At 39.3% G+C, this 23928-nt stretch overlaps 1 pseudogene across 1 annotated transcript in view; it reads right to left on the reverse strand.

Moving 5' to 3' along the window:
- LOC127485670 (uncharacterized) overlaps nt 1-23928 on the reverse strand; it is a 102595-nt pseudogene that overhangs the window by 28537 nt on the left and 50130 nt on the right. The gene's annotated exons all lie outside the window — the stretch shown is intronic.

Here is a 23928-nt window from a genome sequence, read left to right on the forward strand (position 1 = left end):
GTTTTTCTGTGACATTAAAAACTTAATGTACAGTGTTAGGTATTATATGAATGGAAAGACACCAATAAATATTGTACTCCAACTAGGGTAAACAGTGGTTCAGGTTGTTTTCCCATTATTTTGGTTTTACTGGTTGCCCTAGGTCTCTCTATTTTTGTGTCTTTTATTAACTAGGGCAATGTCTTACTCAACCTTTACTGTATTTAATGCAGGATTTGTGCTTCAGTTGCTCTGTGTATTTTGCTATTTTTATTAAGAAGTTTTGTTTGCTTTTTAACACTAGGTGTGTTATTTTGTGTTATAGAAGATATCCTGTTACCCCTTCTTTACATTTTACAGCAGTACGTTTTTTTGTAACGTGAGACTGCAGAATTTTTTTTCCTTTTGTTATTCTATATGTGAAGGACTACAACACATAAAGTTATTCTTCCATTTGAGTGCTTAGAACTGAATGGTTCTGCAGATCTTGTGGCATTTGTCTCTCTAGTGTGATATATAAAGGTGTAATTAAGAAAGATTTCTGTTATTCTAATCAAGTTGTGCATTAGCAGTATAAAAGCTAATATATATATATATATATATATTATATGGTCTTGCAACAGTTTTAAAGCCTCTGCATAATTGATAATAAAATGCATGACATTTTTCTTTTTAATAGACTTCTAAAATTATAATTTTAGTTTAACTTAGATCTTTGTACAGTTGACTTTTTGACATAGCAAGGCCAAAAGTAACTTTCTGAATTTTTTTTTCTTCTGTTTAACTGGAAAGGGCATTTTTCACATATAAGTGGGCTAACCAATATTTTCAAAAGAACTTTATCATTGTGCAACTAACAGCAGTAGCTAGCCCTTAATTATGGTGACAGTTCCTAATTGGTGTGTGTCAGATTACTCTAGCAACAATTACAACATGACACGGTTGAATGATTCCCACACACACGTACCCCATCACCCAGATAACTTATAGTTCTATTAACACTGACATTGATAAAAGTATCATTGCTAAAATAATTAAGAAAAAACAGAAAATTATTTGGTGTGGCCATCTTACATGCATATGTCTCCTATGAAAGCTAAATATTCTAGCAGTGGTGTAATGGAAGGTTACATCTTACTGTTGATGTATGTATGCTCTGGTACACAGATGTCATTTTGTTGTCACAGCACTAGAGTGAAATACATAAATAAAAAGTTAAATTAAAAAAAGTATATTACGTAGAAATTAAAAAAAAAAGAAAACAGCAAACGTCCAACAGGAAGAGAAGGGTTAAGCTGTGATATACTCATAAAACCAAGTACAAACAAGGCCAGTGACACTGCCTAGAGAAGTGGTCTCCACACTTGGTGTGTAAGAATCACCAGAAGAGAGAATGACGAGCACACAGGTGCAGATCTCTCACTGCAGGACTTTCTGGCCTTTGAGATTCCCCAGTGTCCTTGGTGCTCCTGATGCCCCACAGTGTGAGGACTGCTGAACTGGGATGCACCTGTCAGAGAAGTTGAATTGTGAAACCTAACATGTGGTGAGAGTAGCAGGCTTCCCAGTGAAATATAAAGTGGGATTTAATACATATAAACCCTTAAATATTAGAAGACTACATTATATGTAGGAATATACATTTATATGCGTCTATTAAACATTAATATATGTAAGGGATTTAGAAGCAGTAAATTCATGTTTGTAATTTTCCTGATAGACTAAAATAGAACTCAGAGGCTTTTTAAATAAGGCTCCAAGCTTACCTCAACTATCTTGTATTTTTTAAGCCGTTGAGCTGGAGTGAACATAGTACAATGTTAATAGTCATTGTATTTGAAAACTGGATATTTGTGTATTTGAAATATTTCATGAAGTAATTTTAGTAATAAAAAGCTGTAAATTATGAAAGCAATTTTGTGAAGATATATCTAATAATTTATGTATTTCTTAAGTGGCATAGCCATAGATTATTATCCACTGCTACATTTATATAAATTAATTACTGAAAACTTTGGGCTATGATTAAGATAAGACAATTTAATATTCAGTGATGTTTATTACCTTCTGTTTAATTTCTACTTTTTATCTAACTTACAATTAACACAATAAGTTGATAGCTTATGACTAACTAGAGTTATCACAGTTTTAAAGCTAGTTTAGATGATTAAAAATGACATAATCTGCGATTTCCAATCTTTTTGTAGATAGTATGATAAATACAGGTTATAAAATATATTAATAATTGTGTTTATTTTCATAATTTTAATACTAAAGACTATACATGCACAGTATCTCAAATATGAAGGAATATATACATCTGAATGACCTGTAATCATCACTTTATTTTTATTAATATTCTACCATTGTAACAAAAATAAAATTGAATAGTGTATGCTCACTTGCATGTATAATTATACAACATATTGGAAAATAGCCAATTGTTGTGGTTTGAAAGTAAGTGAAATGTGTAGAATATGTATTAATTCTACTCTTTTATTTATTTATTTATTTATTTTGACAGGCAGAGTGGACAGTGAGAGAGAGAGACAGAGAGAAAGGTCTTCCTTTTGCCGTTGGTTCACCCTCCAATGGCAGCCGCGGCCAGTGCGCTGCGGCAGGCGTATCGCACTGATCCGATGGCAGGAGCAGGTACTTACTCTGGTCTCCCATGGGGTGCAGGGCCCAAGCACTTGGGCCATCCTCCACTGGACTCCCAGGCCACAGCAGAGAGCTGGCCTGGAAGAGGGGCAACCGGGAAAGAATCCGGCTCCCCGACTGGGACTAGAACCGGGTGTGCCGGCGCAGCAAGGCGGAGGATTAGCCTAGTGAGCTGCGGCACCAGCTAATTCTACTTTTTTAACTAGTAGATTTTTCTAACATCATCAATTATAGAAAGACTGACAGGAATCATTGCATACTAGACTTCCTTGAGTCCATTGGAGTAGTCTGGCTACAACGTAGTGTGCACACCTTAGAAAGTTCCCATCAGTAAAAGACATAAAAGATAAAACTCTCCATCAATTATTCTAAAAGGTCATTTTTAGATGAGGTGTTGCAAGTTGATGTCAAAGATGACTTCATTTCACTATCAGCCTGATAGAAAATGAAACTTTAGTGATAAGGATTTGTATTACCTGTGGCAAATTGTGCTGTTTTTTTTATTTTTTTATTTTTTTTTATTTTTTTGACAGGCAGAGTGGACAGTGAGAGAGAGAGACAGAGAGAAAGGTCTTCCTTTGCCGTTGGTTCACCCTCCAATGGCCACGGCGGCCGGCGCGCTGCGGCCGGCGCACCGCGCTGATCCGATGGCAGGAGCCAGGAGCCAGGTGCTTTTCCTGGTCTCCCATGGGGTGCAGGGCCCAAGCACCTGGGCCATCCTCCACTGCACTCCCTGGCCACAGCAGAGAGCTGGCCTGGAAGAGGGGCAACCGGGACAGAATCCGGCGCCCCAACCGGGACTAGAACCCGGTGTGCAGGCGCCGCTAGGCAGAGGATTAGCCTAGTGAGCCGCGGCGCCGGCTAAATTGTGCTGTTTTTAACCCTTCAGAAATAACTGTCAATATGCCTAAAAACTGTCACAACAACTTGAGGGCCCAAACAGGAAAACTGACAATGTCAGAGAGAAAAGAAGTTTGTGTTTGGTTAGTTGGTTTTGGCTTTGGTTTTGGCTTTGGCTTTAATTTGACTTTGGCTTGGGTTTGGGTTCTGTGCTTACTTGTGCTGCAGATATCAGAGTTTATTACCTGTGAATGGTTCTGGACTTCACATCCAGATTGGCCTTGATTTTTTGTGAAAGAGCCTTATTAGAAAGAAGCAGAGGTAGAAAGAGAAGACCAAGTTTGGAGGAAAGAAGTGATAAAAAGAGCTAGCAAGAACTTTGGGCTCAACGTCTTTGTCTTATCCCTCACTCCCTTTTGCAAGGAACCCCAGAAGGGGAGGGGGAGACAGAGAAGGCACTGAATGAATCTAGCCAGAGCACAGCATTTTCAGTGTAATAACCAGGAAGAAATTCTGGAAAAATTGTGTAATGCTGTTTTACAATGTGAGACAGAGCAAGATTTCATTTTTTTAGAATTTACCAGTGAATTGGTTAAGGCTGGTAGATGGTCTTGGATGAGTTACTTTGAAAGAAATATAGTAATAAAGGCGCAAAAATGCTTCTTGAGTAATATTTATAAGATTCTAAGATCAAAAATGTATAAAAGCTGTCATTTAGCCTTAAAGTTAAATGGAATAAAAAGCTACTTATTAAATTCAAGGCAATGCCACTTACAGTTTTATCTTGTTTTTTTTTTTTTAATTTTATTTTTTTAAAATCTTAGTATAGTGAGGAGTGTTTAGTCCTGGGCTGAGATATGAAGCTCTGAAGTTTGGTTGTGGTTCAGGGGGCTTCATATGGAAAAAGAGCTGAAACTTTAAAGAGTAGAGGATCCTGGAAAATACAGTGGGTTAGAAGCAGTTTGACTTCAGAGGAAGAATGAGTGATCTGGCTAATAACATCATTTTGCCACCCCTTTAGCCACTTTTGTATCTACATTCATGGAGTTCTCAACTGAGGCCAGTGCAACTCTGGCCTCCAGGAGAGAGTTGCCAATGTCTGGAGACCACTTTTCATAACTAGAGAGATGGGGGACACAGAGCAGAGGACAGGGATGTTACCAAACATCTTACAACACCCAAAGCAGCCTTTCACAACACAAAAATATCCATCCTGTAATGTTAGTGATGATGAGAGTAAGAAACCCTGATACATAAGGAAAAAAGTATAGTGTTATATAAGCCATAAGGCTATATAAAGTATTAGGTATGTACAGCTCTTTTGAACATTGTACGTGGCATTCTGTGAAAAAAAATCTAATCTGATGCCTTCTAAGTTGTTTGTTTTTCCCTTAAATAATTGTATAGCTCAATGGAAAAGTTTTAGTAATTCATTAAATCTTAAGAGAGCTTGTGTGAAGTGATATTCAGGTTTTAACAGTGTAAAATATGTCTTCAATTTAACATTTCAAAGAATGTGTCATTTAATTCTAACTCCACTATAAATAATTACTGAACTCTTTAACAAAGGACATTTGTTGAACATGTTTAATGCTGAGTCCTCTACCTTCAGCAAGAACACAATGTAGCTTGACAATTTGCTGAGCAAGTCTCTTATTAGCTCATTATTATAGGAAATATTTAGAGCTTTAGGACTCTATTTCATGTAAAATAAAACCCCTCAAAATATACTCCAGAAGTGAGAAAGCCACAGACCTGTGTAAATCAGTCTGATAAAAAGTATACTCATAGTTGAATTGTCCTATCATGTGAGAAATACTTAAAGGAATTATTTAGGTGTAGACTATCAGTTCTATACTGAATTATCTCTTGTATTTCCCTGATGATTGAGGAAAGGTATACTGAAGAAGTCTAACTGAAAGTAAAGTATTCAGCATGGAAAAGTGAAGGTAAGAAGAGGACAAATAAGTGTGTGCTCTTGGGAATGCCAGAGAGTAAATTATATTTGAAAAAATTGTGGAAAATTAGTAAGTTTTAAAATACTTTTAGTGACATAATTATTGTATATGACTACATAGCTCTTAAAAATAAATAGATATCTTCTTGGTTCTGCATGCTGCCCTAAATTTAATAAATTCAAAGGCAGTGAGTTTAGTAATCTACAGGATAACTCAAAGGTAACATCAGAAATGATCATGTCTGCAGGTCCAAGCAGTTTAAGCTCAGGAAAGCAGTCAAACATTCTTGGGACTATCTCTTGATCTCTCTTCCACATTCCCCTTGTCAGTGTGGGAGATAGACAGGTTGGGAGAATACATATACTGGAGTAGTTAGAAAGAAAAAATAAGAAAACTTTTGTTTGTTTAAAGTCACTCTTGTATGAGAAATATTCTATCTTTACTTTCTTTTCAATGATGTAAATTTTCTCAGATAAAACATCCATCCACTTCTCCAACTTAATATCTGCATTGTCTTCTTTAGTGTAACATAAACTTTTCAAATTGTAATTTATGTGCTCTTGACATTTGTGGCAGAATCCTCAGTTGGAAGGAGTTATAAAAACCTCCTGGGAACTCTGGATTTAGTAACAGTACGAGGATTGGGGTAACATTTAAATAACTCTAGGGAATCTTCTGAAAAATTAAAAAAGCAGGAGTGCTTCTTTCTACCCTTTCTGTCTTAATTGTGTTATCTAACATGCATAATTGTGCGTGCCAAGAGTTAAAATGGCATGTTATTTCCCTTGATACATCCAGAAAAAAAAATCAGTTGCTTCCATTAAACAATTTAGATTGAATTTCTTTACCTTTTATTGAGTTTGGGTCACAGCTGCTTTTACTAAGGATATTAGATTTATAGTCCCTTTTTTATATATGTATTATCTGTATGTATTTTGATCCAACTTAATAAAATAGAATTGGAGATTTAAGCTAAAGAAGAATGGTACACTAAACGGGGTTTCCACTGATGTTTAAACTGTATCTAATTTAAAAATCAACTAGTAGAAGAGATGAGTTGCTTAAATAGACTTTCAGAATTAATCAATAAATAGCATAAAAACAATGATTCTCAGCACTAGCTGCAAACAGTCAGCCAAGGAGCATTTAAACTGTCTTCCAAACCCTTTAAATCAGTACGTTTGGTAGTAGACTTTATGCATCAGTGCATTTTTAGTGTTTGAATATGTCAGCCATTTGAGATGTAGTGGTATAGAACAGATTTCCAAATATGTGCTCTACATAGAGTGGGGGTGCTTCAAAAAGTTTAAGGAAAATGCATAGTATGAAAAATTATATATGGATTTCAAAAAAAATCACTGAAAACCTTTGAGATCCATTTTACATAAACTTTTTGAAGTATCATCATATGCCTACTGAATGAACACCACATGGGACGCTGATGTCAACCCATATATGCTGTATCAAAGTCTGAGGTTCAAGAGTGACATCACCAGTATGTTGGTACAGGAACCTCCGATCGCTTCTCGGCCTTTTGGCTAAGATCAAGTGTGGTATAGGAACATCGATGTGATGAAGGAAGCAAACCCCAAATCCTTTTTCTCCCTTGGAAATACTGGTTTAACAACACACACAAACCAAATTTCTTTTCTGAAAACTCCAGAAGCCAAATAAGAGCTTGCAGCAGCCTGGGTGAACACATCACCTAGAAGTACTTTATCAAAATGGGTAGAAAGTTTGTTATATTTACTCATTATAGCCCCTTCATCTAACAAGCATAGCATGCTATTTTTGGAGAAAAACTCCCAAGAAATGTAAAGAAAACCTAACAACCTTATAGGATATCATTAAGTGGATCAGTATTTGCAATAAGACACTTTGAGAAAGAGGAGAAAGAGATATAGAGAGCTCATTTGAAGAAATCAAGTCTATAAAATCTCTAGATTTGAAGAAGGAAATGAAGATAAAAATTCAAGAAATTTCATAAACTCTATCCAGGTAAAACCCAAAGAAGACTACAACAAGTCTCACTTCAATCAAGCTGGCAAAAATTCCCGGACAAAATGAGAATCTTTAAAACAGCAAGAGAAAAGTGACTCATAATATACAAAGGAGCTTTCATAATATTCTCACTTTGAATGTATCAAAATGCTTAACAATAAAATCCTGACAACCAAGAATAAAATAATCCAGCAAAACTATTCTTAAAAATAGTGAACAAGTTAAGATTTTTCAATAAATTCATGTAAATCCTAGGGAATTTATTACCATTAGACCTGCCCTAAAGGAAATGCTAAAGGGAGACTATGAAGTTAGAATGAAACTGAGATAGTAACAAAAAAGCTTGTGAAAATACAAGACTCGAAGCACTGGCACTGTTGCACAGTGGGTAAAGCTGCCGCCTGCAGTGCTGCCATCCTATTTGGGTTGAGACACAGCTGCTCTTCTTTTGATCCAGCTCTCTGCTATGGCCTGAGAAAGCAGTAGAAGATGGCCCAAGCACTTGAGCCCCTGAATCCATGTGGGAGACCCAGAAGAAACACCTGGCTCCTGGCTTTGGATCGGCCCAGCTCTAGCTATTGCAGCCATTTGGAGAGTGAACCAGTGGATGGAAGATTTCTCTCTCTGCCTCTGCCTCTCTAACTCTGCCTTTCAAATAAATAAATATTTTTTTTAAAAAATCAAGGCTCTCTAATAAAGATATATATACAGACAAATATAGAATCTTGTAGTGTTATAATGTTAGTGAATGCATCACTTTTAATTCTAGTATAGAATTTAAAGGACAAAAGCATAAAAATGATAAATATATTAATGGATATATCAAATAAAGAGATGTAATCTGTGACATCAAGAGAATAAAAGAAGGCACAAAAATGTTGACTTTTTGTACAAGATTGAAGTTGTTCTCAGTTTAAAATAGGTACAAGTTGAAAATATTTAATGCAAATCACACAGTAACCAAGAAAATATCTATGAAAGATATACAAAAATAAATTATAAATCAAAGCATGCCAATACAAAACTCAAAAGAAGATAGCAAGACCAGTGAAGATGTGCAAGTAAAGATATACCAGTAAAGATGTAGCTGTAAATATATGAGAAACAAAATGGCACAAGTAGTAATTTTCAGTAATTATTTTAAATGTAAATTGATTATATCCTCTAATCCAAAGACATAGATTGTAGATTGGATAAAAATAACAGGATCCAACTATATGCTATGTATGATCGATTCATGCTAGATTGAAGGATGCATAGATTAAAAGTGAAAGAAGGAAAATGTATTCCCTGCAAACAGGAATGTGAGGAAAGCAAGAGTGGCCATACTTACCTGATATAAAATAAACTTTAAGGGGTAGGTGTTGTGGTGCATTGTGTTAAGGCACTGCGTGGGATACCCATATCCCATATCATAGACTAATTCAAATCCTGGCTTCTCTGCTTCTGATCCAAAGTCCTACCAATACAGCTGGGAGGCAGAGATGATGGCCTAGGTATGTGTGCTACTGCAACCCACATGGGAAACCTGGGTAGAGATCCTGGCTTCTGGCTTTGCCATGGCTTATCGGGCATTTCAGTAGTGAAGCAGCAGAGGGAGGATCTCCCAGCTCTCTGAAACTTCCTCTCTCTCTGTCACACTGTCACTCACATAAATAGATACACCTTTAAAAACAGGCTTTAAGACAAATTTACACAAGGTATAGGAAGGATACTACATAAGTATGAAAAGCCAATTTACTAAATACATAGAATAATTATAAAAATGTGCACACTGCACATTACTGCTACCAAATACATTCAGCAAACAGTGGAAAAAATTGAGGGGGAAATAGACAGCAACAAAATACTAATAAGAGACTTTAGTATTCATTTATACTTGCAGACAGATCCACCAGTCAGAAAACCAACAAGGAAAGAGGATTTGAACAATAGTATAGAACAATTGGACCTAACAAACTTTGACAGAACACTCACACAAAAACATTGGAATACACCTCTTCAAGTGCATATAGAATATTCTTTAGGATAGAAAAAAAATCACTAAACAGATCTTTGCGAATTTGAGTTGAATGAAATCAGACCAGGCATTTCCACATCCACAATAGAATGAAACTAGAAATTAATCATGAGAAAAACTTATAAATATCATAAATAGAATTAAGTCGCATGATTTTAAATAAAAAGGCAGAAGTACAAAATCACAAGGGAACTTAGGAAATACTTGGAGAGGCTGGCATTCTAGCATAGCAGGTAAAACCACTTCCTGCAATGCTAGCATCTCATTTGGGAACTGGTTCCAGCCCTGTATGCTCTTCTTCCAATTCAGCTCCCTGCTAATGGCCTGGAAAAATCAGCAGAAGATGGCCCAAATACTTGGGCCCCTGCCACCCACGTGGGAGAATACCCAAATGAAACTTCTAACTCCTGGCTTTGGCCTGGCCTAGCCTCAGACTTTGGGGCCATCTGGGATGTGACCCAGTGGACAGAAGATCTCTCCCTCCCTCTCTCTCTGCATGACTCTGATGTTCAAATAAATAAATAAATCTTAAAGAAAAAAGCTTTAATATGAAACAAATACAACAAATACTAAAAAGTATAAAAGGTAGCAATAGCAAAGGAAAAAGAAAGCTTATATGTAAATATTCACATTAAAAATGAAATCTCAAGTGCCTGATAATAATAATAGAATTAAAATGAGGGAATGTCCAACATGGGAAGCAGTCCACACAACAGACTCACAGAATGACAGTTACTTTAAGTAACACTCTGACCTCAGAACCAGCCCTTAAGGCATTCAGATGTGGCACGGCAAGATCCTCAGGTGATCACTGATGTCATAAATAAGAGTTTTAATTGTGAAATTGAGAACAGAAATCATTGTACACTTATTCCCCATGTAGGACCTCTCCTTAATGAGTTGTACTATGAGAATTAACTACTAAACTTGTTCTCAAACAGTACTTTATACACTGTGTGTGGGGGGTGCAAACTGTTGAAATCTTTAATTATTATACAGTTGATCTTTGTATATAAAAGTAATTAAAAATTAATCTTAGTGAAGAATGAGATGGGAGAGGGAGTAAGAGGTGGGACAGGAGTCAGGGTGGGAGGGTGGGTATGGGGAGAAGAACCACTATATTCCTAAAATTTTACCTATGAAATTTGCATCATTAAATAAAATCTCTAAAAAAAATGAAAATCTCAAATCAACAGCTGAAAATTCATCTCAAGGAACTAGAAAAAGAACAAATTATAACTCAAACTTAGCAAAGGAATGAAATGATAATGATTACAGCAGACATTTTAAAAAACAGAGACAATGGAAAAAAGTAAACACTACAAATAGCATTGCTTAATAGAGCACCAAAATGGACACTTCAGTAGATTAAGGAAAAAAGAACACACAATGAAAGTCAAAAGGGGAAGAGGATTGAAAGTGATGCCACGCAAAAGAAAAACAGTTATAACAGATTACCTAGAACACATATATGCTGTAAAGTTGTATAACCTAGAAGAATAGATAAATTAATCATAAATCTATAAGATTTAATCCTAAAACATGAACAGCAGTGTGGGGAGCAATCCGGACTAGACTAAGTTACTCGAATTAAGACTTATTCTATGCATCTGCTCTCCCACAATATGGCGCTGGGAGAGAAGTAAACAGCTTCCGCACAGCTGCCTCCAGTTCAACTAATAAACTGTAGGACTTGCTCCTGATTGGAGAGCAGCGTACTCGGCGTGTGGGCAGCCGAGTTAGGATTGGCGGAGGAGGACTATAAAGGAGGAGAGAGACGGCATGCACCAGGAACATCTATGGGGAACATCTAGCTGAAGGAACACCTGTGCAGCCCCCGAGACGAGCCGGCCGGCGGTGTGCCGCTCCCCTGCGGAAGTGGGGAATGTGGCCAGGGGGAACTGCCCTTCCACGGAGGTGGAAGGGACAGCAGCCAACCCGGGAAGAACCAGCAGCAAACCCGGGGAGGGCCGAGCAGACGAAAGAACAGCGCAGGGTCCTGTGTCGTTCCTCCACGAAGAGGGGGAGCGACATAATGGTGCCGTGACTCGGATAGGAAACCTAGGACGGATAGGAAACCTAGGACGGATAGGAAACCTAGGACGGATAGGAAACCTAGGAGGGAAAGACCGGGAAGAAGTGGGAAATTACCGGAGAGAGAAACTAACAAACAGCCTAGGGAAAATATCGGAGAGAGAGACTAGCAAACAGCCTAGGGAAAAGCCGGACGAAAGAGGTGCCGGAGGAAGCTGTTGAAAGCCTAGGCATAGACTCAGATACGGACTACGGGGGGAAGCTGGGAGAAATCTCTAAGGTCGAAAGCGAAAGTGAAAGCTAGAACAAACAGACTCGGACGCGGACTGTGGGGAGAGGCCAGGAGAAATGAGGGAGGAATATCGTTGGAGGAAAGCTTGGGGAAACATACCGGGTAGAGAAAAATGTTAGGGAAATTGAAGCCGCGGGGGGCAGGCCGAGGCGGAAACGGAAGCCACTTTGGGGTTCTCAAGTTAGCCCGGGAATGGGGGGCGAAAAGTTGAAACCAGAAGCTGAGACGTAAGCCAGATTGGGATCCGTCTGATTAGCCCGGGGAGCAAAGGACGGGAAGCCAAACCGTGGGGCGGAGACGTACGCTGGGTTGAATTCGCCAGGCTAGCCCGGGGAACTTAGATTGAATGCTAGTGGCGGACACGTAAGCTACACTGTGTTACTCGCGGAAGCCGCCGCGTGCAGAGAGAGCACGGGGCGTGAGTAGATAGGGAACGGGGCTGGCGAGGCCGTGGTTCAGACGCGAAAGGGTTAAGTGCGAGACCGCGGAGCGCGCGAAGCCAAGCCGCGCGAAGCCAAGCCGCGCAAAGCCGAGCCGCGCAGATGAGGCGCGGGCTGAAGCTGCGCGGAGCCGTGAAGCTGCCGGCAGCGCGAGGCGCCGGGAAGCTGCAGGGATAAGAGAAACAGAAGTTTGGAAGTGGAGTGAGAGAAATGGGAATGTTGGCAGATAGAAGTAAAATGGGAGAAATAGGAATGCCCGGAGATAGAGAAATAGAGAAATAAAAAGGCCTCCCTACAACACTGCAATGTGAGAGCTTGGATTCGGTCTGCCTAATCAAGTGAGGCGATGAGCACCTGCGGGCAGCTAGCAGCTTATGCGCCGCAGGTCACCGAAGACAGGCACGAATTAACATCAGTAAGGCTTCCCCACAATACAACAATATTAAGCTTGGATTCGGTCTGCCTGATTTAAGGCGGTAAGCGCCAGCAAGCAGCTCGACCAGAGTATGAGCTGCAGGTCACCGAAGATAGGCACAAACCAACACTAATAAGTCTCCCCCACAATAAGGCAATGAGAAGGCTTGGATTCGGTTTGCCTGATAGGTCTTGTAAGTCCCCTGCAGGCAGAGCAGAGCATGCGCTGCAGGGCACCGAACACAGGCACGCATCAGCGCCTAAAAACCTCCTCACAATGGCGAAGAGAGGACCCGGATTCGGTTTTCCTGATTGATAGGACTTGTAAGAGCCTGTGGCAACTCTAGCAAGTAGAGCAGAGTGTGTGCCGCGGGACACCGAAGACAGGCGCGTATCAACGCCAAAAATAAAAAGAAAGGGGGATCTGTGGGGAGCAATCCGGACTAGACTAAGTTACTCGAATTAAGACTTATTCTATGCATCTGCTCTCCCACAATATGGCGCTGGGAGAGAAGTAAACAGCTTCCGCACAGCTGCCTCCAGTTCAACTAATAAACTGTAGGACTTGCTCCTGATTGGAGAGCAGCGTACTCGGCGTGTGGGCAGCCGAGTTAGGATTGGCGGAGGAGGACTATAAAGGAGGAGAGAGACGGCATGCACCAGGAACATCTATGGGGAACATCTAGCTGAAGGAACACCTGTGCAGCCCCCGAGACAAGCCGGCCGGCGGTGTGCCGCTCCCCTGCGGAAGTGGGGAATGTGGCCAGGGGGAACTGCCCTTCCACGGAGGTGGAAGGGACAGCAGCCAACCCGGGAAGAACCAGCAGCAAACCCGGGGAGGGCCGAGCAGACGAAAGAACAGCGCAGGGTCCTGTGTCGTTCCTCCACGAAGAGGGGGAGCGACAAGCAGGAACTTATCTGTAATTGATAAGAAGACTAAATCAGTTACAGAAACCTTGCAACAGAGAAAAATCCCAAGACTAAATGGCTTCATTGGATAGTTCTACAAAACGTTTACAGAACACTTGACAGGAATCTTCTTAAAATGCTTCCAACAAAATGCAGAGAAGGAAACATTTAAGATTTGTTTTATGAGATCAGCATTACCCTGATATCAAAGCTCAACAAAGATTCTACAATAAAACTACAGACTATCATAGCTGATGAATGTTGTTGTGAAAATCCTCAACAAGGACATTAAATTCTAGCTACTCTCCTTCTGATCCAATTTCCTGCTGATGTGCCCAGAAAGGCAGAAGAGGGTAGTACAATTACTTGGTTCCTTCCCACCCATGTGAGAAACCCAGATGGAATTCCTGACTCCTGTGTTTCACCTGGTCTTGCCAGGGCTACTGTGGGCATTTGGGGAGTGTCCCAGTGGATGGGAGTTGTGTGTTTGTGTGTGTGTGTGTGTGTGTGTGTGAGAGAGAGAGAGAGAGAGGGATTCCCACTCCTTCTCCCACTCCCTCTCTCTTGCCTTTCAAGTAAATAGACTTCTTAAATTAAAAATAAACAAGGCTGTCACCCCAGGGCCTTTGCACAGGGTGTTCCCTCACCCACCCACCTCCTCGCTTCCCCCACCCCTGCCGCCTCCTGTCCCAAGCTCCCCAGTGACTTCCTGCTAAGATTCCCCTTTGTCCCCACCCAGGCTGCATCTGCACCAGGCACACAGTAGGCGCTCAGCTGATGCAGGCTGGGGGACACTGAGGGTGGCAGTTGGTTCCTGGGGAAGCGGCCCCCCGCAGCTGTGGCCTTGTGTGCCCTGCCTCTGTCCTGGGCCAGCGTCCCCTGCTCCCTGCCCCGCAGCAGGTGCTCGGCAGGCCTGCACCTGCCACTTCTGTGGCTGCCAGCAGGGTGAGGTAGGGGCTGCAAGTGTCCTTGAGGTGTCTCTGGGCCCCCTCCCCCAGCCCCCACCTCCGTGGCCCCTCCTAGAAGGCTGCCCTGGGGTGGAGGGGCGGAGAGAGCATGGGCGAGGGTGGCAGGCACAGGTTACAGCCTGCCAGGCAGTGGGGTGGTTGTACCTGGTTGCCAAGGTTATGACCATGTTGCCATGGAGACAGACCACCTGGGAGGCAAGGCTGTGGGAGGGGCTGAAGGTGGGGGCTCCCAGTGGGGTCCCCAGGAAGGCCAGAAGGAGCCTTGCTTAAGTAGCCCCCATCCTGTGGATCTCTGTTTCCAGCTGGCTGGGGGGCCAGGTGCGAGGGTCCCAGCCTTGTAGGGAGGCTGTGGGGAGGCGGGTGACATCCCCTGGAACCAGGGGGGAGCTGCTGGCCGCTGAATCGCAAACGTCACCGTGATGGTCTCCACTGGCCATGCACTGTGTGCCCGCCTCCCCCTCTCTCTTCCGAGAGGCAGGATTGACAGCCGAGCCCGCGGCTGTGAAAGCCTGTCACTATGTATAAGACATTTTTACTTGGTGCTGTTTAGTCTTCACTTATTTTTGTCCTTTCATTAAAATTGTAAAAGAAATATAAAAAATCAAAATTCAAATTATGGAGTTGCTTTTGTCAACCTTAACAAACAAAAATAAAGCCAGGAGGTTGTATAAGAAGAATTTTTATGCATGATTGCCTAATGATAACTATCAGAAAAAAAGCTGGCAAAACTACACTACAGAGGCCACTTCAAATTTATATAAAAAGTGCTTTTATAAAGCTATCTGCTGCAACTGTCTCTTCAATCTCCAACTAATGACATCCTATTTATTAAGCATTGTAGCCAAAAATTATTGGTTAAAAATATCAGATGAAATCCTCTTCACTTACAGCTTTAAAGCTTCTTTTTGTCTCAACCTCTTTGAATATCCCCCTAGTTTACTATAACATGCATATTTTCACTGCAATTCCCTGCTATTCCCAAGTAAATGTCATTATTATTTAGAGACTCTCTCTCTGAATGTTATTTAGATAGACAGAATACCAACTCTATCTGCATCAGTGCTTTTTCTCATTCAGCAAGGTAGTGTCTGCCTCATATAGTAATGCTAGCCACTCGCATTATTTAGAAATAAATGGACTAATATGTGATTATGTGAGTAGTGTCTAGAAGGCATGGATTTCTGTCTTACCATTTGTAGATCCTTTGAGTTTAACAGACTATGTGTTATTTTGATAATTTACAATAAATTATTGCCTAATAAAATAAATTATGAATCCTTTTATATTAAAAGTTTGATATTAAGGATATATATTAGTTTACTGTATATGTCTTTGCTCAGTGTAGCACCAAAGAATTTTTTTTTGATGACTTCAACAATGAATTTTTTTTGCTGATTTTGCATCTAGTGTAAAAGTCTACCTCTATTTGTATTGTAGACTACCATTGTTCTTGAAAGAATATTATGAAATTCTAATTGTCTGTATTCCCAAGTACCTTGCTTTGAGGTTTTTAGGAGTCAAATATAAAGGCCTACATATTTCCTTAAGGAAGACTTACTTTTGATTTGCTGAAAATACCCAGAGAGGACAATTAGATCCTTTCTTTATTTTCATGTTAAAATTTTGGAACACATTCTCTTTCAGTTTATGTGTGAGTCAAACTCCAGTTGTCATTTTAGTCATTATCTTGAGCAGTTAGGCATGCTTTATAGGCTGAGTACACAGTGGAGATTGTAATATATACAGAGATATTGGCAATATATACAAACTAAACTTCTTTTAATAAGCAACAAACTTCTATTACTCTAACCAGGTTTCATCAATAAGTGAATCTTCTGATTTGAGTTACAATCTACCAGGGTCCCCATCCCCCTTGGAGTGGAGAGTGGCATGATAGAGGTTGTTCCATATTGAGAAAACTGCAGTGAAATGACCATCACATTACCTAGAATTGTCCCCATGCGTAGTTTTAATTGTGCTGTAACCACTCCTGTAGTCAAGAAAGTACCTAATTGCTAATTTTCAACATTGTGAATACCTTATAGGCAATGTAGAAAACCTCTAAAAACCTGATGAGAATTCTTGACAGTGAGCATTAAGTGATGACTTGTATCTAATGAGGAAGTAAGAACTCTGCAAGTTTGATTCCGGTGATCACTACACTCATCTTGTGAGATCCAGGGAGAAGCATATTCTCCAGAGAGGTGGATTTTTGAATAGAGAATTTTGAGTGGAGAGAAATAAGGAATTGATGTGATAAGGATTTTAGGATGCTTATGATCAACTAAAGTTTTAAGATTCTCTTTTTTATGAAAATTTAAGGACTGATCTAAAATATTTCAGACATATATATATATATATATATATTTATGGAAGTACATTATTTCTTTCCCCATTTATTTCTTTTTATTTCTTTACTTTTACTATCCCTTTCTTCTCCTCAAGGAGTAAGTAGATCTTGATTCAAACAACTACTGCATCAATTACAAAGTGTGGAGTTTGAAGGAGTTATTTAATCTTCCTCAAATTTAACTTCATTTTTTCTGATGGCAAGATTTTTAACTGAATAAGGCTACTACCTTTCCAATACACATGCACATGTATTGGAAAGCTATTCAGTAGCCAATAAAAGAGTACAATTACTGTTGATTTTTTTAAGATTTACCTATTTATTTGAAAGTCCGAGTTACAGAGAGAAAGATCATCCATCTGCTGGCCACTCCTCAGATGGCCACAACAGTCAGTGCTGGGCAGGCCAAAGGCAGAGCCAGGAAATTCATCTGGGTCCCCCACGTGGGTGGCAGTGGCCTGAACACCTGGCCATCTCCTGCAGCTTTTCCCAGGCCACCACCAACTTTATCAGAAGTGGAGCAGCCAGGACTCAAACCAGTGCAAGATAGGCTGCTGGGGTCACAGGCAGCAGTCTTACCTGATACACCACAACTCTGGTGCTGCTATAATTTTTTTAAGATTTATTTATTTATTTGAACTGCAGAGTGACATAGAGACCTGTTGACTTACTCTCTACATGCTCTCAATAGACAGGACTGGGCTAACAGCCAAGAATTCAACCCAGGTCTCCTAAGGTGCCTTAGGAGGAAGCTGAGTCAGAAATGAAGGAACTGTGACTGGACAGCACAACTCATTGTGCTACAATGCTTGATTCAATAATTTAAAAATTATTATTATTTTTTGACTTTTATTTAATAAATATAAATTTTCAAAGTACAGCTTTTGGATTACAGTGGCTTTTTCCCACCATAACCTCCTTCCCACCCACAACCATCCCATCTCCCGCTCCCTCTCCAATCCCATTCACATCAACATTCATTTTCAATTATCTTTATATACAGAAGATTAATTTAGTATATACTAACTAAAGATTTCAACAGTTTGCACCCACACAGAAACACAAAGTATAAAGTACTGTTTAGTACTAGTTATACCATTAATTTACATTGTACAACACATTAAGGACAGAGATCCTACATGGGGAGTAAGTGCACAGTGACTCCTGTTGACTTAACAATTGAAACTCTTGTTGATGGTTTCAGTAATCACCTGAGGCTCTTGTCATGAGTTGCCAAGGCTATGGAAGCCTTTTGAGTTCGGCAACACTGATCTTATTTAAACAAGGCCATAGTCAAAGTGGAAGTTCTCTCCTCCCTTCAGAGAAAGGTAACTCCTTCTTTGATGGCCCATTGTTTCCACTGGGATCTCACTCACAGAGATCTTCCATTTAGGTTTTTTTTTTTTTTTTCCCAGAGTGTCTTGACTTTCCATGCCTGAAATACTTTCACAGGCTTTTTAGCCAGATCCGAATGCCTTAAGTGCTCATTTAGGACATCTGCCATTCTATGAGTCTGCTGCGTATCCCGCTTCCCATGTTGGATTGTTCTCTCCTTTTTAATTCTATCAGTATCAATTGTGATCAATTGTGAACTGAAACTGATCAGTTTGACTAGCGAGATGGCATTGGTACATGCAACCTTGATGGGATTCAATTGGAATCCACTGGCCCGTTCCTACTCTACCATTTGGGGCAAGTCCGATTGAGCATGTGCCGAAATGTACATCTCCTCCCTCTCTTATTCCCACTCTTATATTTAACAGGGATCACTTTTCAGTTAAATTTAAACACCTAAGAATAACTGTGTGTTAATTAAATAATTCAACCAATAATATTAAGTAGAACAAAAAATACTAAAGGAATAAAGTATTAAGTTGTTCCTCGACAGTCAGGACAAGGGCTTATCAAGTCATTGTTTCTCATAGCATGCATTTCACTTCAACAAGTTTCCTTTTTGGTACTCGGTTAGTTGTCACCAATTAGGGAGAACATATGATATTTGTCCCTTTTGGCCTGGCTTATTTCACTCAACATGATGTTTTCCAGATTCCTCCATTTTGTTGTAAATGACCGGACTTCATTTTTTACTGCTGTATAGTATTCTATAGAGTATATATCCCATAATTTCTTCATCAATTCTACTGTTGATGGGCATTTAGGTTGATTCCAGGTCTTAGCTATTGTGAATTGAGCTGCAATAAACATTGAGGTGCAGACAGCTCTTTTATTTGGCAATTTAATTTCCTTTGGGTAAATTCTAAGGAATGGGATGGCTGGGTTGCATGGTAGAGTTATATTCAGGTTTCTGAGGACTCTCCAAATTGATTTCCATGGTGGCTTTACCAGTTTGCATTCCCACCATCAGTGGATTAGTGTCCCTTTTTCCCCACATTCTCACTAGCATCTGTTGTTGGTAGATTTCTGAATGTGAGTTATTCAAACCTGGATGAGGTGATATAAAATCAATGCACAAAAATCAACAGCCTTTGTATACAAAGGCAATGCCACAGCTGAGAAATAACTTTGAAGATCAATCCCATTCACAATGCAACAAAAACAATCAAATACCTTGGAATAAACTTAAGCAAGGACATTAAAGATCTCTACGATGAGAATCACAAAATCTTAAAGAAATAGAAGAGGATCCAAAAAATGGAAAAATATTCTATGCTCATGGATTGGAAGAATCAATATCATCAAAATGTCCATTCTCCCAAAAGCAATTTATAGATTCAATGTGATACCAATCAAAATACTAAAGACATTCTTCTCAGATCTGGAAAAAATGATGCTGAAATTTACATGGAGGCACAGGAGACCTCGAATAGCTAAAGCAATCTTGTACAACAAAAAACAAAGCCAGAGGCATCACAACACCAGATTTCAGGACTTACTACAGTGCAGTTGTTGTCAAAACAGCATGGTACTGGTACAGAAACAGATGGATACACCAATGGAACAGAATGGAAACGCCAGAAATCAATCCAAACATCTGCAGCCAACTTATATTTGATCAACTTATATTTGCTTCAATTCCTGGAGCAAGGACAGTCTATTCAACAAATGGTGCTGGGAAAACTGGATTCCCACATGCGGAAGCATGAAGCAAGACCCCTACCTTACACCTTACACAAAAATTCACTCAACGTGGATTGAAGATCTAAACCTACAACCCGACACCATCAAATTTTTAGAGAACATTGGAGAAACCCTGCAAGATATAGGCACAGGCAAAGACTTCTTGGAAAAGACCCCGGAGGCACAGGCAGTCAAAGCCAAAATTAACAATTGGGATTACATCAAACTGAAAGTTTCTGTACTGCAAAAGAAACAGTCAGGAAAGTGAAGAGGCAACCAACAGAATGGGAAAAATATTTGTAAACTATGCAACAGATAAAAGTTTAATAACCAGAACCTACAAAGATCAAGAAACTGGTCACCACTGACTCCCATGCTCTGGATGATAGCAGATGAGTGAAGAATTTCTGTCAATGTGTTTTGATATCTTTCTCTGACCACATATGCACTGGGACTCTGTGGTCATGAAACTTTGGCTGACCTATTTTGCCACTTCCTAAAATACTTCTCCATTCCAACATAAACTTCGCAGTAAAATGTTAAATACAATACATCTTTTGCTCTAATTTAAGACATTCTCAGGGTTTGGTGTTTGTTCCATATTTTATATGCAACAACTATTCTCCTTCAATATGAAAAGGTAAATGAGTTGCAAAGCATTTTACATACTTTTAGAATGCATGTTTATTTTAGAGGGAAAAAAAGTCTGTTTGGAAAAGCTAAGAGGTAAAAACCACATTATTTGACTACTTTTCAACAGAGTAAACACATAAACAGCCTGTTGAAATGCAGATCCCTTAGCAAGGGAATGATGTTTCTTTTCTTTAGGAGCTTAGCTTGAGTCTTATTGAACTACTTTGTAAGAGAACTTCCCATTGGAGTTAGACTGACTTGTTCATTTTTGTTTTATTGATATTTAAGGTTTTGAAAACATGAAAATGTACATCTAAAATATGTCCTTTAAAATTTAATAAGAAAAAGCTGAGTAGATTCATCCCAGGAGCATAAGCTTTTCAAAAAATAATTCTGAAAAAAAATTATTTAAAAGCTAAATGGGGCAGCTTGGAGTTAGATTTCCTAGATCAGCTCATATCAAAACATGTGCATCTTAGATCTTTCACCATAGGATCTTGTTTATTCTGTGCAATCTAGCTGTCCCCAAGATGTGCAACACAGACATTTTAACAACTGAACAAATTTATTTAGTAAAGTAGCTGAAGGAAACACTCAAGGAACACATTGAAACTGATTCTAAATGCCATTTAGAGGTGGCATGAATGATGCTGTTTTGGAAAGACACTTATTTCTTTTTTTTTTTGTTTTGTTTTGTTTTGTTTTGTTTTTTTGACAGGCAGAGTGGACAGTGAGAGAGAGAGACAGAGAGAAAGGTCTTCTTTTGCCGTTGGTTCACCCTCCAATGGCCGCCGCGGCCGGCGCGCTGCGGCCGGCGCACCGCGCTGATCCGATGGCAGGAGCCAGGAGCCAGGTGCTTCTCCTGGTCTCCCATGGGGTGCAGGGCCCAAGCACCTGGGCCATCCTCCACTGCACTCCCTGGCCACAGCAGAGGGCTGGCCTGGAAGAGGGGCAACCGGGACAGAATCCGGCGCCCCGATCGGGACTAGAACCCGGTGTGCCGGCGCCGCTAGGCGGAGGATTAGCCTATTGAGCCACGGGGCCGGCCGACACTTATTTCTTAATCAGCCCCGTGAAACATTTGTGGTATTAGAAGTCAACTGTATATAGCAAGCAGGATTGATATTTTATTCAGAGGAAAATATCTCTGAGATCACCAAAGAGCTAGTTTATCCATAACTATAATGAAACAGGTCTTGTTGCTATGTTGTTTTAATATTAAATTAATTAAATTTTATAATTTAATTTAATATTAAATTAATTAAAAAAATAGACACTGTAATAGCATGGGGTTCACAGGCCATATGTCAGCAAACAAGCAAATTGAAGAAATGCTTCACATAGTCACCACATTAGGAACAATACAGAAACACACCAAGAAAGAAAGAATGTAGCTCTTGCAAAGGAGATTTACTAAAAGAGACATAAGAGTAGCAAAGATGAAGCTTTTCTGCAAATAAAGTAATTCATTATGTTATTCATCAAGTATCTATTAAAAACCCCAAATTTGGTAGATATTTTGCCAATTGCATTAGATGCTTTTTAAAAACCCAGTGATTCTTCTTACTTGTCACAACATCAACAAGTTAGTACAATATCATTTACTGAAATCTGTGTTAACATGATGACAGTGGACCTAATTCATATTTCATATGAGGGCCTTTGGGTTCAAAATCACTTAATGGGTCATAGGATTTGTTAGCATCTAAGAAGGCATTTAACATCTGCAAAATATCTTTATGAAGATATGTGGCACAGCGTTTGGTTAAAGCCCTGGTCTGAAATGCTGGCATCCCATATGAACGCCGGTTCGAGACCCAGCTGCTCCTCTTCTGATCCAGCTCTCTGCTATGGCCTGGAAAAGCAGTAGAAGATGGCCCAAGTCCTTGGGCCTCTGCACCCATGTGGGAGACCCAGAAGAAGCTCCTGGCTCCTGACTTTGGATCGGCACTGCTCCGGCCATTGCAGCCATCTAGGGAGTGAACCAGCAGATAGAAGACCTTTCTCTCTGTCTCTGCCTCTCTCTGTAACTCTGTCTTTCAAATAAATAAATAAATCTTAAAAAAACTTTATGAAATTGAAAATAAAAACATATAACAAAGGCTTAATTAGAATACTCAAACACATTATCATAATATAATCAATGGTAATTCAATTTTTTATTTAATTATAGAAATATGTAGGCACTCATTTGTCCCAGTAGTTAAAACATTATCATCCCATATCAGAGTGCCTAGGTTCAAGTCCCTGCCCAGTTCCAAATGGCCCATGAATGGAAGATATTCTCTCTCTCTCTCTCTCTCCTTCTCCTTTCAGATAAATAAAAATAAATTTAACTAAATTATAGAAATAATAGCCAAATAAAATAAAAATATCACAAAGATAAAATTATCTGTAAAAATTATTTTGAATGCTCATTTTAACATGTAATAAAGAATTTCAGAAATAAATGTCAAGATCTTATCAAGATTTTACCATAGTAAATATACTGTCATCAAATGTCCCACAAAAGTTCTATTTAGATATACTAGATTTTGTCAGTTCAAAAACACTACACTGTTCTTATAAAAATGTTATCTATATTTTAATTACAGAAAGGAAGCTAGTATATGTGGAGCTGACCAACCTATGATATACATTATGTCTAAGAGGAAAAGAATTTTTATTGAAGATATTGTCATTTCTGGAAGGTACAACTATGCACTAGTGTTTATTACTAGTGGTATTTTGAGACAGATGTGTTTTGTCTTTCATTTGACTTCTGTGCCCAAGAAAAAGTTACCTCTGCCTGTATACAACTTAATATCTAGTGGCAAAGGAGATATTAATATAATTATCAATGCAATAAATTTATTTAAATGCTAAACAATTTAGGTGATTAAAATTCCTTGAATATAATCTGTATGTGTGAAACATACAAACCCTCATCAGAAAAAGATATTAAGACTGCAAATAAGCATACAAAGTGGTGTTCTACGTTATGTCATCAGGGAAATGCAAATTAAAACAACCATGTAGTAACACTAAATACCTATTGGCACGGCCAAAATCCAGAATATGGACAACATCAAATCCGATGAGTATGTGGAACAAAAGTGACTGTAATACATTTACGGTGGGGATACAAAATGGTGTAGCCACATTGACAGATAGTTTGGTTGGTTCTTATAAAACAGCACACATCTCACCATATCAACCAGTTCTGTTATTCTTGGTGCTATAGATGTTGGAAACGTATGCCTGCACTAAAGCAAGAATATGGATATATATAGCAGTTTTAGTCATAATTGCTAAAGTTTGGAAGCAACCTAAGTGTCCTTGAATGGATGAGTGGATAAATATACTGTGGTA

Source organism: Oryctolagus cuniculus, chromosome 7 (assembly GCF_051225735.1).
Source record: "Oryctolagus cuniculus isolate XC-2025 breed Fujian yellow rabbit chromosome 7, ASM5122573v1, whole genome shotgun sequence".
Lineage (NCBI taxonomy): Eukaryota > Metazoa > Chordata > Mammalia > Lagomorpha > Leporidae > Oryctolagus > Oryctolagus cuniculus.